This window comes from Chionomys nivalis, chromosome 19 (genome assembly GCF_950005125.1).
Source record: "Chionomys nivalis chromosome 19, mChiNiv1.1, whole genome shotgun sequence".
In the NCBI taxonomy this organism is placed as follows: Eukaryota; Metazoa; Chordata; class Mammalia; order Rodentia; family Cricetidae; genus Chionomys; species Chionomys nivalis.
In genome coordinates, this window is record NC_080104.1 from 8,591,474 (window position 1) to 8,615,543 (window position 24,070).

A 24,070-nucleotide genomic window follows, 5' to 3' on the forward strand; every position below is an offset into this window, starting at 1 on the left:
GGGGGGTCGTAATCTCAGCATGTGGTTCCTCCTGCAGCCAGGCATTGCCTCAGGGTGAACTGAGACTAAGGCTTCCATTAAATTCAATGGCCAGAGTTTTACTCTGGCAGTTGATAATGGTTGGAAGTAAAGAACTTCCTTTGGGTGACCTGCCCTTATGGCTGGCGCCCACAGGTAAAAGCCCTTGTTCTCAGGTGGGATCCCATTTCCACACAAATGTCCTGACCTCTGATATTCACTGTGGGGTGCCCACATCACTCCCAACAAACAAAACTAAAAAAGGAAAATGACATGCTTTATTTTATTGATTCAGCTAGAAATGAAAGGCGTTTATACACTTGACATGGTAGAAGAGGACCGAAAGATCAAGTTATCCTAATGAACCTGCAGGCACTTAGGTAGCATGCCAGAGCATTGGACAAAATAGCAATAAACCTTTTAGTAAAGGATCCTTGAAAAAGATATCTTTAAGGCAATCTTTTTGCCTCAACTCCTTAATGGTTACACCTCTTGCCTTTAAGACTCACCCCTACCCATCACATGGTATCTGAGGCCTCAAGAGGCCCAGACATGAGGCCTAGTATAACTTCCTGAGCCTAGTTAGTTTGGAGACCTGTCTGGCTACCTGATCTAGACCCACCTCTGCCCAGCCACTGCTAGTGTGGCAGAATATTATTAAGAGCTGCAGCAATGACCACACCATGAGAAATCTGGAATGGGACCTTGTGATGCCATTAGACTTGTTAACAAGGAAGAGTTGAATACACAACCTACAAAAGGCCTTTTACTCAAGTCCACTGAGCTATTTTGGTGATAGTCTGGTCACCACAGTGGGGCCTCATCTTGGCATCTGTGCAACCTTTCTCAAGGTTACTTTGTGGTGAAAACTGAACAAAAATGTCATTTTTCAGCTGTCTGGTGACCTGAAAACAGGCATTTGAAAAAAAATCCAGTGCAACATAAGGACCTGTTGATAAATATTTCTAGTGAATTTAGAGATGATAGAATGGCCAGCCTCATAGCAAAACAACTAAGTTTTGGTATCAACAATGCACTATTAACTATAGTGAAGAAAATAAGGCAGGGTCTTAGCATAAGAGTAAAATTAGAAGTAGTATGTTATCACTTTTAATGTAAGCATTTAGCATTTATATTTTATGTTAATTGAATCCATTTGGTTATAATTGGATTTGGTTATAATGTTTCTATACCATTGGCTGTTAACCGAACTTTTTTCCTATAGCTAGTTAGATTGAATAATAATGCTACTTAATGCTGGTCTATAGTTTATTCAGTAAAAGCACGGTTAAAAATTTAGTATCCTAGCATTTTCCAAGCTATACACACATACATCTTAACTAGTTTTTTCCCATACGTTGGCTTTTCAGAATCAAATACTGGGGTTTACTGGAGCAAGTAAGAAGGGCCTGCTAATGGTGGGTATTTCCAGAAGGGCTCCCTCAGAAGCAGCTTAGGACAAAAAGTGTGGGGAGGACGAGTCCAGCAGAGCCCAAAGACAGCACACAAGCGTTCCATCTACTCACTTCAGATTAGTTCCATTTGCTTATGGTTTTTGTGGTATGTGGTTCAACTTATGGTTTCCCCTTTTAGCTCTACAATCCAGATGCCATTAAGTCACCCTGTTGAATATTTATGGCCTGTGAATGCACTACAAAACGCTGTATTGTATAAATACCTCCTCCTTTTTAGAGACAGGTTCTTGCCCAGGTAGACCAGTTAATTTTATGGCACCCCGACACAAGCTGGAGTTATTTTGGAAGAGGGACCCTCAGCTGAGAAGATACCCCCACCAGACTGGCCTGTGGTGCATTTTCTTGACTGATGACAAATGTGGGTGGGTCCAGCTAACTGTGGGCCATACCACCCATGGCATGTGCCCTGGGTTCTATAAGAAAGCAGGTTGAATAGGCTTTGAGGAGAAAACAAGCAACATTCCTCCATGTCCTCTATGATGATGATCTGCCCCGGCCTCTCACTATACCAAGGCTCAGCTGGTCTCCACGACCCTTCATGCTTTTTAGAACTAGTATTACCTGGAGACTCATGCTGCCCAGTGGGCCTGCCAAGGTGAGGTGCAGACCCTTGAATAAATACTCAGATTTATGATCCTCAATGATACTGGTCTGGGTACTTATAAGATCCTTAGACATACTAATGAAACAAATATATTCAGACAGACCCACAGAGGCTTAGCAGAAAGACAGCAGTGGAGGAGGAGACTGCAGAATGTAGTTATCTCTGGAACTGAAGAAAGGCAAGTCTCACGGAAGATGCTTTGAAAATGTGGTTTCATGACACTGGAGAAAAGACGGTAGACCCCAGTGGCATGTGTGGGAAGTGGAACTAGAGATGCTGCAGAAGTGGCAGACATGGGAGCACGGCGGCCGCGGCAGCAACGGAGCACGCTGCTACCTGGAGGGCAGGGCTTCTGCCGCTGGAAGGCGTAGGTCGCCCTTGCTTGCAGACCCTGGCCCATGGCATGGAATCTCCACTGCTGCTGCCTTGTGTTTAGCCCTGCTGAGGAGAGGAGTGTACTTCACACAGGCTTCAAGTGGTCTTTGCCTGGAACACCCCAAGGGCAGGGTGGCCTGCAGTGGCCTGGAGCACTCAGAGATCCTGTTCCCAAACTTCCCTGCCTAGCCACATGACACCCTGACCTTGGGAATGGGACAGCCAAGGCGAGTCTCGGCAATAGTTCAGTGTTTATGGTGTTTCAGAAACCTTAAACCAGATTAATTCACTGAAATATGTATTTGCATATAACGCTATTGGAAAAATATACTGTGTAACGCACAGCAGATTGAATTGCCACTTCAATGAATGTGAGAGATGGAAGGATCGCCAGTGGGTCTCCTGTGGTAGAGATGGGAGTGACTGCAGTGGACAGAGGAACATTTCGTTACCAAGTAGGGCTGGTCCTTGGTCCACCAGTAGTCTCAGGGCACCACTGGCCACCACCTGCTAGGATGGTCCTGCTGCTTAGGCCAGGCCCATGGCACAGAGCCCTGGGGAGAGGAGAACACAAAGCTGTGTGCTGCCCAAAGGGTACAAACAGTGGTTGTGCCCAGTGTACTGGCAAGGGCAGATGGTGCCGAGGGCAGCGTGGTAGTGTTTAGCACCCTTGAACTTGCACAGGTTCTGCCCCAGGACACGCTGCACAACCATGCGATTGCCTTGACTCTGAGCAACAAGATATCCAAGATGAAGAGTGCTTCATTTTCTGGACCAAGCTTTCTCAGAAGACTTTGTGGTCCATGCTGCCTCCAGAGATGCTGCTGGGAGTCCATGATCCACACAGCGCCCAGCTGCTGGGAGTCTAATCCCACTGGGGATATGGTAAGGAAGCTTTTCTTTCTTTGTAGTGGTATAGATGATTGAAGACTCATAGCTGAGAACGAGAGACATTGAAGGCTTCTGTGCCAACCTCTTTCCCCTTGCAAAAAAAAAAAACAAAAAAAAACAAAAAAAAACAGGAAGCAATAGAGAATCCTTTAAAATTATGGTAAAGATGCTCTATGATCTTCACAGGTATTTCTGGTGGGGGATGGAATGGTAAAGAACTGAGTTTAAAGGGGCTGTCCACTGCACATTTGACCATGCATCCAATGAGTATATGGTCAACACAAATGAGACTTTCAGTTTGTTTCCTTTGTGTGTGTGTGGTGGGGGGGGGCAATCCAAGGGAGGATCTAGGATTGGAAGTGAGTGTGATCAGGGTGCATTGTATGAAATTTCCAAATAAAAATATGTTAGGTGGGGGATGAGGCAGTTCATATTAGAATGTACTTATTGCTGTTTTGGATTCATGTCTGGTTGTACCTTAGATATCCCACACCCTAGAGAACCCTAAGACATGCTTTGAAGTTGTCAAACTTTTTCCTAGTAATTAGGTTACAGCAACATCTGATAAATTGATTCTCCAGGAAAACCCTTTAGAAGCTATTAAATTATGTGATATTAAAAAAATTAAAAATAAGTGAGTCTTGGTCATCTTCCAAAATTCTGTGCTCAAAGCACAAACTAGCTAGCTACTCTTGGGAAGCCACACTCCAGAAGACTAATGTATTACCCAGCCACCACTTCTGCTCCAACTGGCCAAGAAGCTCATGGTCATTTACACCGATAACCAATGTCATAAGCCCTCATCCTTCACTCGTTGACTCTATGCGTTTTGCTAACCTCAGTAATTGATGGCTAATTCAACTCTACCATATATATATATATATATATATATATATATATATATATATATATATATATAGTGGTACACGGGAAAGTAATAAATTCTGGCCATGTAGTTTTTCCAGGATGCTTCCCTGGTAGTTATTACAGGGCAGGGATGGCAGTGGCTTGAGATGTGGGTCCTTCTAACCTTCAAGAACATATGGACATGTCTGGCTTCTACTACCTCCATGTCACACAGTCATGCTACTTGCCAAACAAGTAGGACATCACCAGGGAGGTGGGCCATCAATGCAGTTCAGTTTTATAGGAAGGTGGATCAAAAGACGACTTGTTATACATGCACAGGACCTGCATATGTCTGACCTGTATGTAGTGTTCTGGCCAAAGTCCACGGCTGTCTCCACAACCGTCCAGAGGACTACCAGTGACTTTTCCATCGATATGACAAAGTCACCCGACATAGACGACCAGAGAGGAATACTTTATTTCAGTTCATGGTTGCAAAAGGTTCACTCCATCATAGTGGATCAGTTTAGCTTGTATCATTAGGTCAGGAAGCACAGCAAGGGATCTTTTCCCTTTTATTCCATTAAGGCCATAACCAACCATTGAGATGGTATACTCATTCAGGATGAGTAACCTCCCCCATTAATACTCTTGGTGGGCTCAAATATAGCCAGATATGCCTTAAGTCACTTATAATCTAGTTGACAATGTCCAGCTATCACAAGCCCACCCTTATTAATTTGCCACCAAACCTCTCCTTGACAGTGATATTCTGCCCTAACACCTTGCAGAAGGCTCCTGTTTAGCTTATATTGTGAATGAGTTCCATAGACTTCTGAAAAACTGTTTAAACTCTTAAGTCCAAAGTCTCTGGATTTGAGGCAAAGCTGATCTGAGCACTCATGAGGAAATAAAATTTGCTTCCAATGCACAATTGGTACCATAAGCATTTGCTTTTCAAAATAGAGGGAAGAGGGCATAGGAAATAGGGACGAAAAGGAAGTCCAAAACCCAGCAGGGCAAATTATTAAATCCTATAGTGTTCATGCCTGGTACTTAAGATGTACAGGTTCCAACAAGCTTAGACAGCCGTTCTTTCCCATGGGTATGCCATTAAAGCCTCTTGGTTGCTCCTACTTGGCTGCTTTTCTCAGCAGACATTCCACATCCCTGCCATCTCTCATTCTGTGTTCTCTATTATGGCTTAGGTTTCACCCCATTCATTCATCACACATGAATGTAGGATGCCACTTGTTGGTTCTCAGCTGCTTAGTCCCAAAATAATCACACAGAAACTATTATCTTAATCACTGCTTGGCCCATTAGCTCTAGCTTCTTAATGTCCAACTCTTACATATTAATTTAATCCATCTACATAAATCTGTGTATTGCCATGTGTCAGTAGCTTACCAGCAAAGTTTTGGCATGTCTGACTCTGGCAGCGGCCCCATAGTATATCTGACTCCACTCTTCTTTCTCCCAGCATTCAGCCTAGCTTTCCCCACCTAGCTAAGTTCTACCCTGCTATAGGTCCAAAGCAGTTTCTTTATTAATGGTAATCACAGAACACAGAGGGGACTCCCACATCACATGGAACTCTGATACTACTATACATTGTCTGGCATTCCAAATTTCTTTGAAATCTTGGGTGGAAACCTCCTTGACTCCACAACTCTGGCAATCTGAATGAAAGTTTGAAGTCTTGACTTTTCCCCATCTCCTTTAAACTGCCTCTCAAATTTGACGCATGTACTAGAGAGCTATTTATAGTAAATATACTGACAAAATCTGCCTCTGTTTTATGGTTTTCAAGAGCCCTCATTCCCCCTGAAACCTCAAGTATAGCAGTTAACTGCCTAGTTTTCAATCAGTATTGAGAGTTTCCAAGCTCCGATTGCAACTGCCCACTAAATGTCCCTTCCCTCGTCGTAGGGATTTCTCTAAGCCCACATCTCTGCAGTCGTCAAAATTCCTCCAATCTAGGTTCAGAGTATAAGAACACATGGTCAGATTAAGTTATAGCAATGCTTCCACTTCTGATACCAATTTTCTGTGTCAGATTCTTGATACAAACAGCTGAAGGGCAACATTGAGGGTTTGAAGGTCCTGTTCATTATAAAGTCAAGAGAAACAGTTTGGTCAGTTCACATGATGGGCCAAGGAAGCAGAGATGGGCAAGAGGCCACCCTCTGGCTTGTTTTTCCTCTTGTTCCACCTGAGAGTCCAGTCCATACAACAGTGACACTCTTCCAGGGTGTCACTTAGTCCTCAGGAAATACACTCCCAGGTACTCAAGTTGTTTCATTCTAAGTGGTTCTATCTATAATCCAGTCAAATTGAAGAGTGAAGATTAATCTCTGCTCCTGAACTAGTCATCTGAGCATCTGTGACATCTTTATTTAGACCAGTAAGCAGCTTCATATTGTGTTTAACACCCTAAAATGGTCTCTGAAACCATCTGGTAAAGATGACAGCTGTTGATCCAATTTGGTTTTACTTTACTATGTTCAGCCAATTGTCACCAAGTCAAACCATAAGCTTAAAAGGGACTAATGAAAAGGGAACCAAATGTCTAGATGTTAGTCTCAAATATTAATCCTTAGACTTAGTGGCAAATCAACATACAAACATGTATGTTTCCTTCAGCTCTAGGAAAGATCTCCTAAATAATGCAGGGTACTTTAAAAATGCTACCTGCGGTGCTTTGAGAAATATAGTGTTAGATGGACCCCAGCTGGTGCTGCTGTTGGGAGTGGTTGTGGGGTGTTTAGGAGGTAGATGGAGCCTTGCAGGAACAAATGCCTCACTGGGAGAGGGAGAAGGCTTTGTTTAAACCCCCACCCACTCCAAGTTCACTCTTTTCTCCTTGTGGCTGGAGAGGGGATCATTCAGCTTCCTGTTCTGGCTGCCTGCTCCAAGCTTCTCCCTCACATTATGGGTTCTCCTCTCCAGGACTACAACAAGATACTTTTACAAGTTGCTTTTGGCTGTGGTGTTTTATCGCAGCAACAAGGAACTGCCAAATCACCCAAGTGCAGCCTTTGCTTTGACAACCTTTCTGAGGTCTCTGCGGCTTATTCTAAAACTATACAATAGCTACACGTAGGTTTCTTTAGGCACCTTGAGCTTTGCATACATAAGCAGAGATTTGTCGAAAACTTTAGTTTTTCTATCCTCAGGTCTGAAGACATCCCCATACTTCTCAGCAGCCTGTTCATTTGACACCCGTGGAAACTCCAGCGCCTCTAATGGTGCCTTGAACCTAGCTGCACACATCAGCTGCTCTGTGAGCGCATGGCAGTGACAATGGCTATGCCAGTCAGGTCCTGCTGCTAAAAGGGATCGAGGCATAGGAAGGATAGGGGAGAGGAATCAGCAAAGAGCAGGTCGGGTGAAGTAGGCAAAGGTGGACTTAGGGCAGTGTCTGTACCCCACCCTCATTGGGATTCCTTACACAGGTTCCACCTGATCTCTGCTCATATTCCAAATCCTGTTCTCTGCTCATATTCCAAATCCTGTTCTCTGCTCATATTCCAAATCCTGTTCAGTCAGGAAAACTCCCAGAAAAGTTAACTTCAGAGAGGAACAGTTTATATGATGGTGTCAGAAGAAAAGCAGAGGAAGAGATCTGGGCATGATACCATCTGCAAAGGCATATCCTCAGCACCCTGCTCCTCTGGACAGGCCCCTTCTATTGTTAACTACCTGATTATACCATGAAGTTAAATAGATCATGAGGGTTCTGGCCTAATGGCCAGTTTCTCTGGAGACTTCACAAGTGTATGCATCTTTGTTTCACTAATCCACTGGGCGTTATTTTTTTTTTTACCTATTCAAAACGTGTTTCAAGACGATATCACATAACCATTGTACTTTGTGAACATTCACCTTTTGGGCCGCTATTAACTCCAATAGGCCAGCCAGGAAATGTATTTGAAGGATTTTCTTATATCCAGGTGGATCTTCAGATGCAAGGGAAACATGGATATGTATATGGTGCTCCACAGTAATCAAGATAACTAGAATATGAGTCACCAAGCCTTCCCTCAAACCAGATGGTCTCTAAATGCAGAATTAAGGACAGGTATCAGGCTGGTCACCATGAATGGGAGGAATGGTTCCCTAGAGAACTTCAGGGACTGGTCAATGCACACAAGCAGTGTAGTGGTTTGGATAATATGCCCCCTACAGTGTTGGCCATTTGCATACTTGGTCCTCAATTTGTGGAGATGTTTAGGGTAAGTTAGGGGGTACAGCCCTGCTGGGAGGTTGAGGCTTCAAAACCTTCAAGTTGTGAGCCCTCAAGCTTTCTGCTCTTGATGGCCTCTCATGGACTTTTAAGTCCCTAGAACTATAAGCTCAAATAAACTATGAATTTGTCACAATGTTTTATTACAGCATTATGAAAGTAAATGATACAGAGACTTGAACCTGATGTAGAAAGAACAAGCTGTGTGGAGGATTTATTATGGGTATTTTGCTTAGCAACTTACTGATGCATAGCCGAGATGCACATCATCAGGTGCTCCCTCAAGTGTTGTCTGTTAGGACTCAACCCAGTTTCTATGGATAAGCCAGAGAACGTGGAAAAGAGACAGACCTACTGAGGAAAGACTTGTCCCATCATAGCAATACCATTACAAGTTCTTCTGGAGGGTGTGTGTGTGTGTGTAAAACTGTACACACATGAGAGGCACATGCCAGCTTCAGATAGGCTGTTTGATAAAGAGCCTGAACTGCCACTGATATCAGAAAGGCTGACATGTCAGATTGCCTTGATATAAGGTAATGAGTATGGAAACAAGGCCACAAGGCACCATGGCCTTTTAGAGTTGCCATGAACACTTTTCTCATCAAAATTCTTTAATTGGGAAGGCAACCCTAAGGGTAGCAATACTAAAAAGTTCTTGGACCTATAGTAATTGAATAATAAAACTTAACCAAGATGTGGTCACTGTTGAGCCACCACTTGCCGGTTTACCTAACCTTTGGAGAAACCACATTTCATGGTAGGAAGCACTTGAGTGGAGTTCCTAAAATTAGCTTCCTCCCTGCCAAAGCCCCACAACAGGTACTATTCATAATTTAAGTTATTTATATACCAGGAATAGGGGCTGCTTATCATCTGCCTGAATCACTAGGATGACTTCTAAAACTAAGATGAATACCACAGACCCAGTATGGTATATGAGGTTCTGTTCATGCGTTTCTTTTATTGGTTAATGAATAAAGAAACTGCTTTGGGTCTTATAGGGCAGAACTTAGGTAGGTGGAGAAGACAGAACTGAATGCTGGGAAGAACGGTAGAGTGAGAGAAGCCATGGATCCTCTGCCTGAGATGGATGCCAGTTAGAATCTCTGGTAAGCCACGGCCATGTGGTGATACACAGATTAATGGAGACAGGTTAAACTAATAAGTAAGAGTTAGGCAATAAGTGTTTGGCCATTAACTCTAACTAGTGTTTTAATTAATACAGTTTCTATGTGGTTATTTCGGGTGTAAGCTAGACGGGTGGCCGGGACACACAAGGGGCTCCACTCCCTATAACACCAGAAGGTAGTTATTGCTACAGCCCTGGAGGTGATGTCTTTACTGGTCAGCTGCCTGGATTTCTATGAAGCTATTGGCCCAGCACACTCATCCTTCAGTCCTTTTCAGCAAGACAAATCCCTTTCAACAAGCACATGCATCATTCATATCTCTCAAGTTCTGAAAGTCTTAGTGATCTAAGATGACCTTATGATCGTAGGGTTCTGAAGACCTCCATCCTAGTTCATATTAATGGCAAATGCTTGACCTGTTGAGGCAGTGGTTGATCCATTCTTAGGCACAAGGCATGCCAATAAGAGAATAAGGAACCTTTGGTATCCATGGAGTTTATTGCAATTCTTTATTTTATGCCGTGTGTGCATGGAACCACAGAGCACAGCATGTGTCGAAGTCAGAGCTTCTAGCATCAGTTCCCTCCCTCCAAACTGTGGGGCACGCAGACCGATGTGGATTGGCAGGAGGCCTTTGCCCACTGAGCAGCCTTGCTGACCTTTCATTGTTTAACTCAACATGCCATTAAGATTTAAAATTCCTCAACTCCTGAAGGTAGGATAGCCCATTTTCGGTCTGAGAGCTAAAACCTGACTCTTCCCTTGATCAAGTCCGGTTCTGTCCTCATTAAAAGGTTCTGTCCCTTTGGGAGATCTAAGTCAGTGCTGTTCTGTTCAGTGTCTCTGGTCTGCAGGTTGAGTTTAGCCAGGAGCTTTCATTGTTTGGCATTAGTGACAGTGTTCCTGCAGAACACTGCCTTAATGTATAGCAGACATGGAGGTCAATCTGACATCACCGGGATCTGCCCAAATAGCTCCGAGAGGCTTGTTTTTCCTTCTGTTCTCTCCCTCTTTTTGAGGCAGGGTCTTTCGTGGCTCATGCTGGTCTTGATCTTACTCTGTTGACCTTGAACTTCAGATCCTTCTGAGTGCTGAACTTGGAGTGGCCTGCCACAACAGCACTCATTGGTAAGGAGACTTGAGCCTAGCGCTGTGCACAAGCTAGGCCAATTCTGCCAATTGAGCTGCATCCCAACCCTCTAGGAGCAAAGTTCTCAATCATGCTTGACAGTGATTCAGGGAAAACCTGTAACAGCAGACGCCAAGACTTACAAGTGATGCATAGAACAGAGACAGGCGGTTCTAACTGATCCTCAGGATGCTAAACTATTGCTCCAGTCCTGTCAGAAATGTGAGTCTATTCAGGGCGTTCTGTTTGGTCGGTTTGAACTAATAATTTTAGATGGACCTCTAGGGGCTGACGAGATGGCCCAGCAGACAAAGGTGCTTGCTGCCAAGCCGGATGTTCTAGGTTTGACCCCTGGAACCCACATAGAAGAGAACCAACTGCAAAAAGTTGTCCTTTGACCTCATGCTTGCTGTGGCATATGTGCAACAGCCCCTCCCAAAATAAAGCATTAAATATAAAAACATGATAGGCCTGTGATGAAGTGTGTAAAGCTCAATAAAAGGATAGGTAAAATCCACTGGCTTCTGAACTAGAAAGTACCCAAGCTCAACCCATGCTGCTCTGAGGGGCACGCTTTGGAGAATCAATGCTCGCACACAGGCAGTCACCCCAGAGAGGCTGAGCTTAGTCTCATCTTGGTTTTCTGAGGACCGTTAAGGCAGGTGCTTACCCACAGGGACAAATGGGGAGTCTCAATTTTCTGAGACGGGACAGGTGGCCTTCATCCTCAGCTGCTAACCACTCATCTGAAGGCATACTTCTCTCTAGGGACAACAGGGACCTGTGTGGTTGCTGTCTTATTTCAAGAACCTGTTTCCCACTGCTACACTGCTCAGAGCCTGTCTGCTCACCGGAAATAGCCAGCTGTTCTTCCCTCCATCTCACTTACTGCAACTGAATCCCAAACAGCAGAGGAGTATTACAATATATGTGGAGAGAGAACCTGGCAGGCAGAGTCCTTGAGTACAGCACCTCAGTCCCCATCCAGTCCCCTTTCCCAGTGTGACATTTGAAGTCTCCTGGGACCTCAGGACTTCTCCCCAGATACTAAGACCACAGGCTTTCTCTTACAATATGTCACCAGCACAGGCAAAACTAGTCTTCTGGTGTGCAGGTGATGGGGGTAGAAGTCTGGGGTCCAGCGGATAGGGCGACCTCTCTGCATGACGCGCAGTACGCAGACAACTGCTCAGATATCTGAGCACCCCTAGCGCCAGGCCAGGCAGCGAGAAGTGATTGTCCTCATCTGCCAGGGGTTAATAAAGACTAAGAGACAACTGATTGCTGAGTGGTCCAGCCTGGTGTGTGCACAGCCCACCTTTACATGTGAACACACACGCAGCGCATGGTATTCCAGCCTGGTGTGTGTGCAGCCCACTTACACATGTGAACACACATGCAGCACCTGGTATTCAAACATGGCAGCTCCACCCTATGGATGAGAACAGAAAATCAAAGCCAGAAAGAGGCACCATACCTGCACGTGCTGGAGCCCAATCTCAATGCTTGCTGACCCCTTCAAGGCCTGAGCAGCACAGGTGTAAGGCTGCCATAGATTCCTGCAATTTCCAGCTAACTTATGATCACAGGAAAACAGACAACCCCGAGGGGGTAGCCAGCTGGCACTGGCTGAGGTCTCCCACCCTCCTGCTGAAGACAGGCAGCAGCACCTGCCACTAATGTCAGGCTTTGGAAGATTCTAGGTTTCATCTGCTTTTTCGAGACAGGGTCTAATGCTATAGATAGCCCTGGCTGTCCTGGAACTTGCTCTGTATCCCAGGCTGGTCTTGAACTCAGGGATCCACCTGCTTCTGCCTCCTGAGTACTGGGATTAAGATTGTGCACCACCACGCCTGGTTAGAAGAAACTCTTGACTGTTCAGGGGGTGCCTGTTGCCTGTGACTGTGACTTAGATATCCCTGCCCAGGACTGAAGGGAAGGAAAGTGCAGGGGTATTATCAGGGAACTGCCATCCAAAGCCAAGATCCAGTTCAGAGTTTAGGAATCGGCACAGTTCTGACCCTGGGCTGGATGGAAGGACACAAGCAGATAAAAGAGCACCTAGCATGGTACAGTGGGGGCTTGCAGATCAGTAGAGAGCTTGCCTCGCGTGCATGAGGCCCTAGGTCTAATGCCAAGCTCAAAATAACAGGAACATGAATGATACAGAGCAAAAATGTCAAAATGTCTTCTGATAACCAAACTGCAGATGAAGGTTAATTATCCTGACTTCAAGGGTTCTAGAAGCCCCTTTGTTTCAGTACAGGCACCTGCAGGAGATGTTCCCCCTGTAGCCTGCAGATACAAAGTCCATGAACAGCCCTTAAAACAGGGCCACTGTCTCTCGGCCAATCCAAAGGCGGGGTGGGTAGTGGTACTGACTGCCAGCCAGAAGATAACTTGCACCCTAGGTCGTGAGCGTGCAGCCTGCCTGTCCTGGCTTGTGGTGCCAGGACACTCCTGAGTCTTCAGAAATCTCCCCATCTTGCCTGCACCTTCTCCAGCTCTACCCATCTCGGTGTGAAGGCCTTCAACCAGGACTCAGAAGTGAGAAGACGGTGAGGGCATCTCCAGGGCTCCGAGGAGACAAGACTATGAGTCCTAAGGATACTGGGGAGTCTCTGGAATAAGAGCTGTCTTAGATGTGAGTAAGAAGACTTGATATCTTCAAGAAATGGGCTGGTCAGGGCCAAGAACACTTGTGATTAGAATGTTAGGACTCAACCATATCCATAATCCCGGAGATGAGAATTAGGAATAGCCAATGGCCAGTTCTGAGATCATTCCTACATGAGGAACCTCCTTCAACAGAAGTAGATGGTGTCTCAAAAGATCACAGAACACAGTACTCTTAGAGGACCCCAAAGTAGGATCCTGGTTCCTATAGTATATGACTTATACACCCTACAGCTTGAGTTTTAGGTAGACCCGAAATCTCTGGCCTCTCAGGTCACATGCCTGTCCCCAGACACATGTCTACATATAAGACCTTAAAGAAAAATGTTCCAAAGAGTATATAAAATGATTTTGAAGTGCTCCCATAGAGATGAACACGAGGAGCATTAAGGCCCATGTGCCCAGAATGAATACAGAAGTTCTTTCCTATCCATTTGACCCTGCTCTGCCTCTGTCCAGTGGCATCACTGAATTGTATTTTCCCACATGTCACACATTCTATTGATATCCTGAGTTCTAGGACTATTTCTATCCACTAACAAAATCAGAATGCAGAGGATAACTCCTAGCCAATTGGACCAGTTCTGGACAATGGGCAGCTTATGACAAGTCAAAGTGCTAAGACCATCTTTGATCTGACGAGACTGTTCCCAGCTATGGGATCAGAACCAAAATGGGATTTGAGGACCACCCTGCCACTATACAAAGGCCAGGACACCTTATCCACTGAGCAGGAGTTACCATTGTTAAGGACAAATCTGGGTGCTGGTGCTGAGACCAGATCCTTTTCTAGAGTAGCCACTGCTTTTAACTACTGGCAGAGCACTCTCCAGCCCTCAATGCAACCATTATTAATGCTTTCAGCTTTGATAATATACTTGGAGACTGTCCAACTCTCCACACTCAGGGACCAGATTTCAGGCAGAGGAGGAGTCAGGCTGGTGGGCTATTGTTTTATGAATGCTACATGGCTGGAAAGCGCCCTCCTAGCATCTGATTATAGGTGTCTGTTCTGTGAACGGAGAGTGAATTTGAAGTGGATACCACTCTAGATCAGTGTATATGAAACTCGTGCTTTGTCATCCTTAATCCATACTTCCTCCTGTAGAGCAAGGCAGGACCTCACCACCACATTCACTGCATCAACACTGAAGATCTTAGCCTGAGCAATCATCCAAGAAAGGGCAAAATTCTAGGCATCAAGTAGACAGAAGACAGCAGGGCTGACTCCACTAACAGCAAATAGGCTCCGCCTTAGTGGATGCAGAGGAAGGAATGGCAGGTTCTTCACACCAACCATGGTCTCTAAGTGGTGTAGGAGGTCTTTCTGTATTTGTGTTGATTTCATTGGTTGAATAAAAAAGCTGCCTTGGCCTTTTGATGGGGCAGCCCTTAGGTGGGCAGAGTAGACAGAACAGGATGCTGGGAAGAAGGGAAGTGTGGCAGATGCCATGATTCTCCAGCCTGGGACTGACGCTGGTTAGGATCTTTCCCAGTAAGCCACGACCTCGTGGTGACATACAGTTTATTAGAAATTGGTTGAATTAAGATGTGAGAATTAGCCAATAAGAGGCTAGAGACAAGGGGCCAGGCAGCAATTTAATACAATTTCTGTAATTATTTCGGGGCTAAGCTAGCAGGGCAGCGGGACACAGCTTGCTCCCCCTACTACATCTAAGAAAGGCTACACAACTTCATTTGCCTTGGAGGACTTCTTACAGGCATGCTTAATGGCCCCCATGAACACTTACAAGGAGATTGGGAACCAGCATCTCACCATGGTATCTAAACACTCATATTCCCAACTATGATTTCTCTACCATGACCTCTGCCACATTACCAGTCTCGTTACCTGTCCTTCATAGGACCTAGTGGAGCATATAACCAGTGGTAAGGAAAATTAGGTCTAGGAAAGGGTGGGCAGTGTGGCCAAAATCATTCTTCCCTACAACACGGAGCAGATTATGATTCAGGTGAGCAAATTTCCCAAAGGGTGGGCTGAGCTTCTCCTAGAAACTTCTATAGAGGCCACAGTCTGGTATCTAGTTCTCATCCCTCCCTTAATAGTTCCTATATTTGCCCCTCAGATCATTAGCTTTGGAGCTGAGGACTGAGCACTAACAGTGGATTTGCACAATGGCCTCATGTGGAGTTGTGGCCCCATTCGGGACATACCTCTGCATTGCTACTTTGTATGTGACTCCTGGTGTTCAGTGAAAAACCCTTGCAGGAGGTTCTGTTGAAATGTCTGAGCAGCTCTTCAACAGTCAGCTCTTTAATGGAGGTCTTCCCATGTCTAGAGCCCCCAAACCACTCCCCAGGAAGTGGGCAGACCATCCAATAGCATATTTGGGGATCCTACAGGATCTTGGCTACTTAACTTCACCTTCCCTGAGCTAAAAGTACATTTTTCTAGGACAGACCTCAGATGAATCATCTAAGGGTTGACTTCCTAGGCTTCAGACACACCCCAGCTATGTTCACTGAAGGTCAAGTGAGCCTCATATCTCCCTGTAAAACAAAGACATGCTGTATTCAGTTGTGTCCACTACAACATGAAGTCGTCCTGTCCTTGCACAAAATTTGAGAATTCTTTATTTTAACAATTCTTTGACAGTTCCACATCACGCACCCCGATCCTACTGATTCCTGAGACACGATCCTCCTGTCACCACGGAAACATCCCCAAGGGAAATCCCCTCACAACTCATTTACAATGACTAGCAAACAACCTCACCCCTCTGCTTCCCATATGTCTCCATTGATCCTATAGCATTGGGGCTTCAGGGTGTCATCCAAGTATGCCCTTTGGTCCAATGAGCCCTACCCAAATTGTTCATACAATGTCTCGCTGGCCCATTTCAAGCTTCTGGCACACCCTCATTCCTGAGTTCTTCACCTAAGCTCCTCTTGGATATCTGGTTATCCCCAGTCATGGGATACAGGACCAGATCCTTCCTGCGCTCCAGCAGGGTATCAGATGGAGTTACAGTGGGCTGGATCTGTCCTAGTTCCTGGACCAACCAGCTCAGCTACCAAGACCCCACATACTGGGCCTTAGACTTAACCCACTGATTAGAATTAATCTTACTCTTTGATCACAACTAGATAAACAGCTAGGGTGAAAGCTCTTTCCATTCAACACTATGGAAACAAACAGTTTTACTAAGGCCCACATGCCAGCCTAAAGGTCAGATCTGGAGACAGCCAGATACAGGAAGCCCGTAGGTGAGCTCCAGCCTCTGAGCACAGGACAGAGGTAGGAAAGTAACACGAGAAAAGGAATTTCTATTCTTAAGCAAACTGTCCTTGATCCATTGTACATCTCCTGTGACTGACCCTAAAACCTGAAATTCTTGAACCTCAGCATTTTCATCCAAGTCCCTCTCATCAGGTTCAGGAGATGAATCCACACCAGCTGGCTTCTAATTCCCACAGAAGATCTGCGGTTTACCTGCTTTTCCAGTTCATTAAGCTGAGCCACTGCCCCCCGAAGGCACGGGCTTCTGAGCAGTCCCACTCAAGGGACCAAGAGCAGGTACCTGTCCCCTGACCTGTAGCCCTGCTTTTGACTCAGGACCACATGTGCTGGCTTGCGACATTTGCTGACCCTGTCACCACGCAGCCCTCTGGTCCCTGTTGGATCTAGATTTGCTTTGGCTCTTCTGTTGAATCTGCACCCAGAACCCAAGTCACTGCAATTTCCAGGGAGAGCTGGAGCTCAGGAAAAGCTGAGCGAAGAGAATATTCGATCCACAGGACAGGAGGATGAAGGCATCACAGCTGCAGGTCAGGCTGGCTCTGCAGTTGTCTTCTCCACTCAAGGGTGGCCATCTAGGTCTCCAGAACTCCCTCCCAGGGTATAAGCCATTCTCCCCAGGAGAGCTCTCTTCTCAGTCTTGCCCAAGGGCAAAGAGGTCTTAAAAACAGCCGTAAGGAGAACACTCAATGCAGGTCCCTTAGTGACCAGCCGTGGCTCCTATTCCCACACTGGTTTTAGTTCTCTTCAGCTGAGGACACATGAAGACACCTTGCAGTCCCCTCGCTCCATTTGACTCCTGCTGCAGGCCAGCTCAAGTCATCTCACTGAAGGTTCTGGAAAATATTCTACTCCTAAGGAGTCTAAAAGAATCATGCATGAGGGTTGTCCCCTCTGATGACCTGGTGTCTGGAGACTTCCTGTCTTTTGAAAACAGAATGACCCGAATAAGGCCACTGTACATCTCGATTCAAGCAATCCCAGCCAGAAAATTCAGGTACAGCTGCCATCCATGAATAGCTATTTATTAAAGACCTTTGTAAATTAGATACCTCTCTAGATCATGATGTCACTGAGCCCTTCTCCTGGGCTATTTTTCATCACTCAGAATATTAGACAAAAATCAAAGGGATAACCACGCTATAATCCCACAATCCCAGAGAAGCTAGGTAAAAAGGATGACCTTAGAGGGGCACACATGGAGGACCCCAAGAAGGGGAAATAGATCTCCTGGGTAAACTGGGAGAGGGACATAGAAGGAAGGAGATGCAGATAGGAACATGAGGGATCGAGATGGTTTAGTTGGGAGAGGGATACATCAATGAAAGATCTTGGAGCTATTGTGGAGTTAGGGAGGAAACCCGGTGGTAAGCAAAATTCCCAGGATGACCCCAGCTAAGACTCCTGGCAATAGTGGAGAAAGTACCTGATCTGACCTGCCTTGTAATCTGATTAGTGACTACTCTAATTGTCATCCTAGAACCTGGTGGTAAGCAAAATTCCCAGGAATCTACAAGGATGACCCCAGCTAAGACTCCTGGCAATAGTGGAGACTATACCTGGACGGACCTGCCCTTGTAATCAGATTAGTGACTACTCTTAATTGTCATCCTACAACCTACATCTAGTAACTGATGGAAGGAGATGCAGTGATTTACTGCCAATCACTGGGCTGAGCTCCTGGAGTTCATCTTGAGTGGGAGGAGCTGGGGGTGGGGTTAAAATGATAGGGAAATCCAGAGACAGCTGACCTGAGCTAGTGAGAGCTCAGACTCTTGAGTGTCACCTGGGGAACCTGCACAGGGCCAAAGTAGGCCCTCTGCATGTGGGCGACAGTTGTGTGGCTTTGTTTGTGATGCTCCTGGCAGGGGGACCAGGACTTTTCCTGTGTAAATGAACTGGCTTTTTAGAGCCCATTCCCTATGATGGGATACTGTGCTCAGATTTGATACGGGAGGAGCCTGGTACCACCTCAACTTGGCTTGCGGCACTGATTAACTCCAAGGGAAGTCTTACCCCTAAGAAAGGAATAGGGGTAGGAATGGGAGGGGAAGGAAGGGGAGGAGGGGAGGGAGAGGGGACTGGGGTTGGTATGTGAAATGAGAAAATTAAGATTCTTGATCTTTAAGACATTGGTATAGGAACAAAGAGGCGACTTTGTAGTCCTGAGCTCAGGACACTTCAGGATCTATGGGGGAGGGAGAACTGGGGGTGCAGATGCACAGGCCACAGCCTGGTGTGGACTCCTTTCTAAATACATTAACCCCAACAGTTTTCTGGGGACATCCACTACTTTGAGCTAGCCTGACTGCTGTCCCTGTCTGACACTGCATGCTTCTGTGGGCCATCTGAGGGTCACCGAAGCAAGCTGTGGCTTTGCGGGTTGTAAGGGCACAGGTGTAGTTCCTACAGAGGTCATTGCCCAGAGCTTCCAGTTCTTGGCCTGGTTCCTCAGAACGGAGTTGCTTTGCCACTCAGAACTGGGGTTCACAGTTGTCCAGCTGCCGACTGCTTTATTAGAAGAGATCCTGTCCTGAACACCCAGCACACGCCCACCACATCCAATTGGTTCTCTTCTGATTATGGAGTCTAACTCCATGTAGCCCAGACTGGCCAGGAATGGTCAGTGAATTGCTCACTTTTGTCCCCAGAGTGGAGTGATTACAGCTGGTGACTAGATACCAGAGTCAGAAATTCTGCAGGGGATGGCCTTATGTAACTTAGCATATTAAATAAAGGCCAGACAGCGAAAAGAAATCACATTAAAAATCCCTTAAGAAATTTATTGACTTTAGAAAATAAAGGCCTAAAAAGGAAAATTGACTTCCTGGGGGTGGTGGCTCATCTATAATCCCAACATGGTGGCAGAGGATTGCCATGAGTTTGAAGCCAACCTACAACTATAAAGTGAGACTGTCTAAAAAAATAAGTCTGCAGGGTTTTTTCCCCAAGTTAACTTTGTAATAAGCATTTACAGTATATGCTAAATGCATAGATTTTGAGGCAGTTTCTCCATGTAGTCCAGACTAGCCTCTACACTCTGACTTCTGCCCGATGAGAGTTGAAAAGCACACAAGTCATTAACACATTGACAAGAGATTCCACGTGTATGTTTGATAACATAGGAGATCCTTAAGCTTACTTTTCCTCCCAAGACCACTTTTTAAAGAATAAGTCCTTCACTAACTGTCATTAGCATAATCAGGATTAACCTCCATAACTCAAAACAACTATTTGGAGATACTGCACTTGTCAAATCTTAACATGGTAAGTCAAAATTGCCTAATAAATTACCTGCTTATTTAGACACCCCAAAAGATCATGAGTTGCACAGCCTTCAACCTTGGAACTCAACCTGGAGAATCTTTTGTGCAGAGCAGCAATTTTTTTTCACCGAGGGTCCCGGAACCTGCCGAATTATATTCAGATAATTTATTCAGTAGAAGCTGGGTTGACCTTGGTGATTGTTAGACAGTTGTCTGCTGACCTCACGCATGAGTGTGCCAAATATGACGTGAGGAGACTGGGCCAGTGCTCCAGATCTTGAACAAAACTGGTAGCAATCAGCTCTACCCAGATATCGGGCCAGGCCGAGGGACATGACAGGTCCTACTGACTCTTACGGGTAATAACAATGGCCACAGAAAAGCAGGGCAAGTTCTCTCCTTTTGCAGCTTATTTCTGCCAAAATTGGTTGTGGGAGAAAGGGCGAGTGTACATAGAGAAGGTACAATGCTGTCCATACTGAACAAGGCCTGGAATTCTGGTTTTATGATTTTTGGAATCATGAAAACTAGCTAAGTTTATGTTACTCCAAGAAGGCATTAATCTAGAGGCATAGCATGGTGCTGTTATAATACTGTAGCTCAGGCTTGATTTTCAGTCAAAACTGTTCCAGTCACATATAAAGGAGACTGAATTATTCTCCACCTGCTGGTCCATATGAGTAAGGTAAAACCAGAAGTGGACAATTTTAGGCACATCACCAAGAATATGGCACTTTTGCAGATACTCTGTCGGGGTTAGTGACCTGAAAGATGGCCTGCTTCCTAGCTACCAGCTATTGCCCTAGGGCTTTCAGAGCCACATGGTGGCACCACCCTGGCTGAGATTGGCATGGGAGAGCAGCATTAGCAATGAGAGGTTGCAAGTCAGGCAAAAAGGCGCCAGCAAGAACATGCTGAGGAACAAGAAATCAGCCAATTGGGACTTGACCATGCTAAAACAATTCTAGATTTCCATAAAAAAAACTTGACATAGGAACTCAATAGGCTGCATTAATTCTCACCACAAAGGGGAGAAACTCCAACAATTCACTGTAACAGTTGTTAAAACAAGTCAAACGGTCACTCAGGATCATCCAGTGCCCACATTGGCTCAGTTTCACCTTCCAGATGTGCACCCTGCAGTGCTAAGCAACCAGGAAATATTCTGGAGCAAGATTTTGAGCTGATTTGTAATCTAGACATAGAATACAATCTAGATGAACCAGGGCCAGGGCCCTACATATCAACTTTTAGATGCTGCTGGCTTGAGCAGTGAGGATTACCATTCACAGAGTACTACTCCAAGCTTTGTGACCCCAGTTGGCCACATGTGTCGCGCCCACCTCGGCCAGCAAGGATGACGCGACCACCGGAGCTCTTCTCACTGCAGTTTTATTCAGGACCTTTTGACAATTGTAAAATCTCTCTCTCTCTCCTCCCTTTCTCCTCTCCTCTCTCTCCCTCTCTCCCCGGGCAAACCTCTCCCAGCCCTTAAGTAGGCCTGGGCTTCCAATCCTGGATTGCCAGGTGGGCACTGCTCATAGGTCCACGCATATGCAAGCAGCTGACAATCATTGCGTGATAATAGCATAAGTCAGGCCTAGTTGATATTAGGAGTTGATTATCACAGAGAGCACTCGCTTTCGGGATCGCGGAGGGCGGGAGCCAGCACCATCAGGTGCGACTCCACGCAGCTCTCTACATTGCCATCAGGTGTGACTTCACGCAGCTCGCTACACACATGGGACTCCATCTAATGAGAACAAACAATTGGGAAGTCAGAGCGTTCTCAACCCAGTTTGCTGGAGGCTGGCCAACAAAGAAGCCAGGTTCCTTTTGATAGGACTACCGCCATACTTCTAGAATTTGGGAAAATCTCAGGACAAGTGATCAAAAGCTTCCCTCTAGTTCAATTTGAGAGAGCCTTTGGCAACTGCTGAGCAGCCCAATGAAGTCTGGGTCCCCTCTCCCTTCTTAGTACCACTTCTGCCTCCCATCTACCCAACACCCAATGCCAAAAGAAGTGGCCCAGTGGTCACAAGCCAAACCTCCCGAGAGGCTGCATTCTCAACACAACTTCTAGGCTGCTACCCAGTGCATCTCCAACAGTGCCCAACCTAAACGTGAGCATTTAAAGTGGAGGAAGCATCTTTGAATTGTGTTCACAATCAGGGCCTCCATGCTGGATTGCTCTATTATACCACTGGATGACCTAAAAACTTCTCTAGCCAAAGCAGTGGACTCTACAATACCCAGTGAGTCTTGCAGGAAGAGATTGTTGCTATTACCCAGAATGGATGGCAGTTGAGGGAGGACAGCACCATCACCATAAATGGTCAAGAGCAGCTATGGTGTAACTTAAACATGCAGTCACATTTTGAGTACTGCTACTTTACACTTCATGTAGATAAAAACTCACTACCTCAGTCAATGGCCTTCCTCAATAGACTTGTCACTCATAACTGGGTTCTTGAGTCCTATGGGGTAGACACATTGGTCCTGTGAAAAAACCCAACTACTTGATGTCCAACCTGTTCCCTGTACTTGAACAAGTCAAGTACAAGCAGTGTTGTGAGCTTAGTATAAAGACATACTAGGCAAATTTCCCTTATGTTATTAAAAATAGTGATAATACAACAAAGTTTGGTCCCCAGCGAGGCATGGTAGAAATGACTTTAGTGGCAGTACTAAATAGACTTTGTCAGAGCTGTGAGTTTAAGGACAGCCTTAGTCCAATAAAGTGAATCCCAGTGGGACAGAAAGGGGTATTGACATTGACAAATCATGTCTGAAAAGTTTGATCTCTGAGAAAATGGTGGTAAATAGCAGGATCACACCCATGATTCAGAGCTAAAATCTAGAAGTTAAAAACACCAAGGGCAATGATCCAGCAGAGTCAGACCCCTGCAGCAGGACACTGCTGACAACATCCCTAGCCTTTCCCTACCTCGTTCATAGAGACTGCCCATGTCAAAGACAGCAGGCCTGGGGATCCAGACTCCTACAGGACCCTGCTCAAACTCATCCAGGTAGGCCACGAGCACCCAGCACTAGTGAGAGTCAGAACCAAGAATAGAGTTGGAATGGAACAAGAGGCAATTCTGGAATTCACAGCACTTGGTTTTGCAAGTATGTCCCTGATGGCCATCCACTGATGGGTATTAACAGGAAATAGACCCAGTTAGATCACCAAAAGTGAGTGTACATCCCAGAAGAGGTAACTGAGAGGTCAATCAGAAACATCTCAAGGATCAAAACATGGATAAGTGGACAAGTAGAAGGCAGGGCGCCACGCAACAAGCAACAAGGAGGGTAACGAGCTGAACCTCCAACCTGACAGCCACATACTTTGCCATCCTCCATCCTGTAAATCAAATGAGAAAGCAGGAGATGCCGAGATTCCAAAACCCACTCCTAGGAAAATACCAGTTCCTCCTCTACTGGATTATCTGCTCCCAGTGAACCCGATTCACCGAGACATTTTGCAGGAATGGTGCAAGAAGCTGAGCAGCAAAGGCCAGAAATTAGAGACTTACAAACGACTCCTTGCAAGTGCTTTCCCCAAACAAATGCCTGAACTAGAGAATATTCCTGACACACCAAAAGAGGCCAGGGTGAAGACACGTCGGAATAAAATGAAGACAGAGATTAGGGAGGAACAAGAGTCTTGTCCTCAGATGATAGTTCCTCTTGAAGTGGTCCCTGTACCCGAGGAGCAGATGCCCGCCCTTACTGAACCTCCTGTCCTCTATGAAGACATCAGCACGACCGTTGTGACCACAGCCGCCTCAGAGACAGTGTTGGCGTCTTGGTCCAGAATTGCAGCCAATGTTAACAAGCATGAGGCCCTGCAGTCCATTTCCCGAGACCTATGGGGAACTTTGGTGTGTGGTCCACAAGAAAAACCTTCCTTCAGACTCAAGAGGTTGGGTTTGGCTGCAGTTCCACGCTGGACAAATCTGGGTACCTGAGAAGGAGAAAGTGATTGCCCTCTTCCTGCTGCCAGCTTGGACCTTTCTGCCCCCACACCTGGAGAACATGCTGTGCCCCGCGTGTGTTCACAAGAACAGGGTCCTAAATAAGACCCAAGGATAAAGGGATCTCAGGTGTGGGCTATTTGCTGTTATTACCTACTCCTTGGAGTGA

General features: G+C 45.8%; 1 pseudogene; it reads left to right on the forward strand.

Annotated features, from left to right (window-relative positions):
- The first annotated feature begins 2,390 nt into the window (after nucleotides 1-2,390).
- LOC130862006 (developmental pluripotency-associated protein 4-like) lies at nucleotides 2,391-24,019 on the forward strand (annotated as a pseudogene).
- Nucleotides 24,020-24,070: the final 51 nt, after the last annotated feature.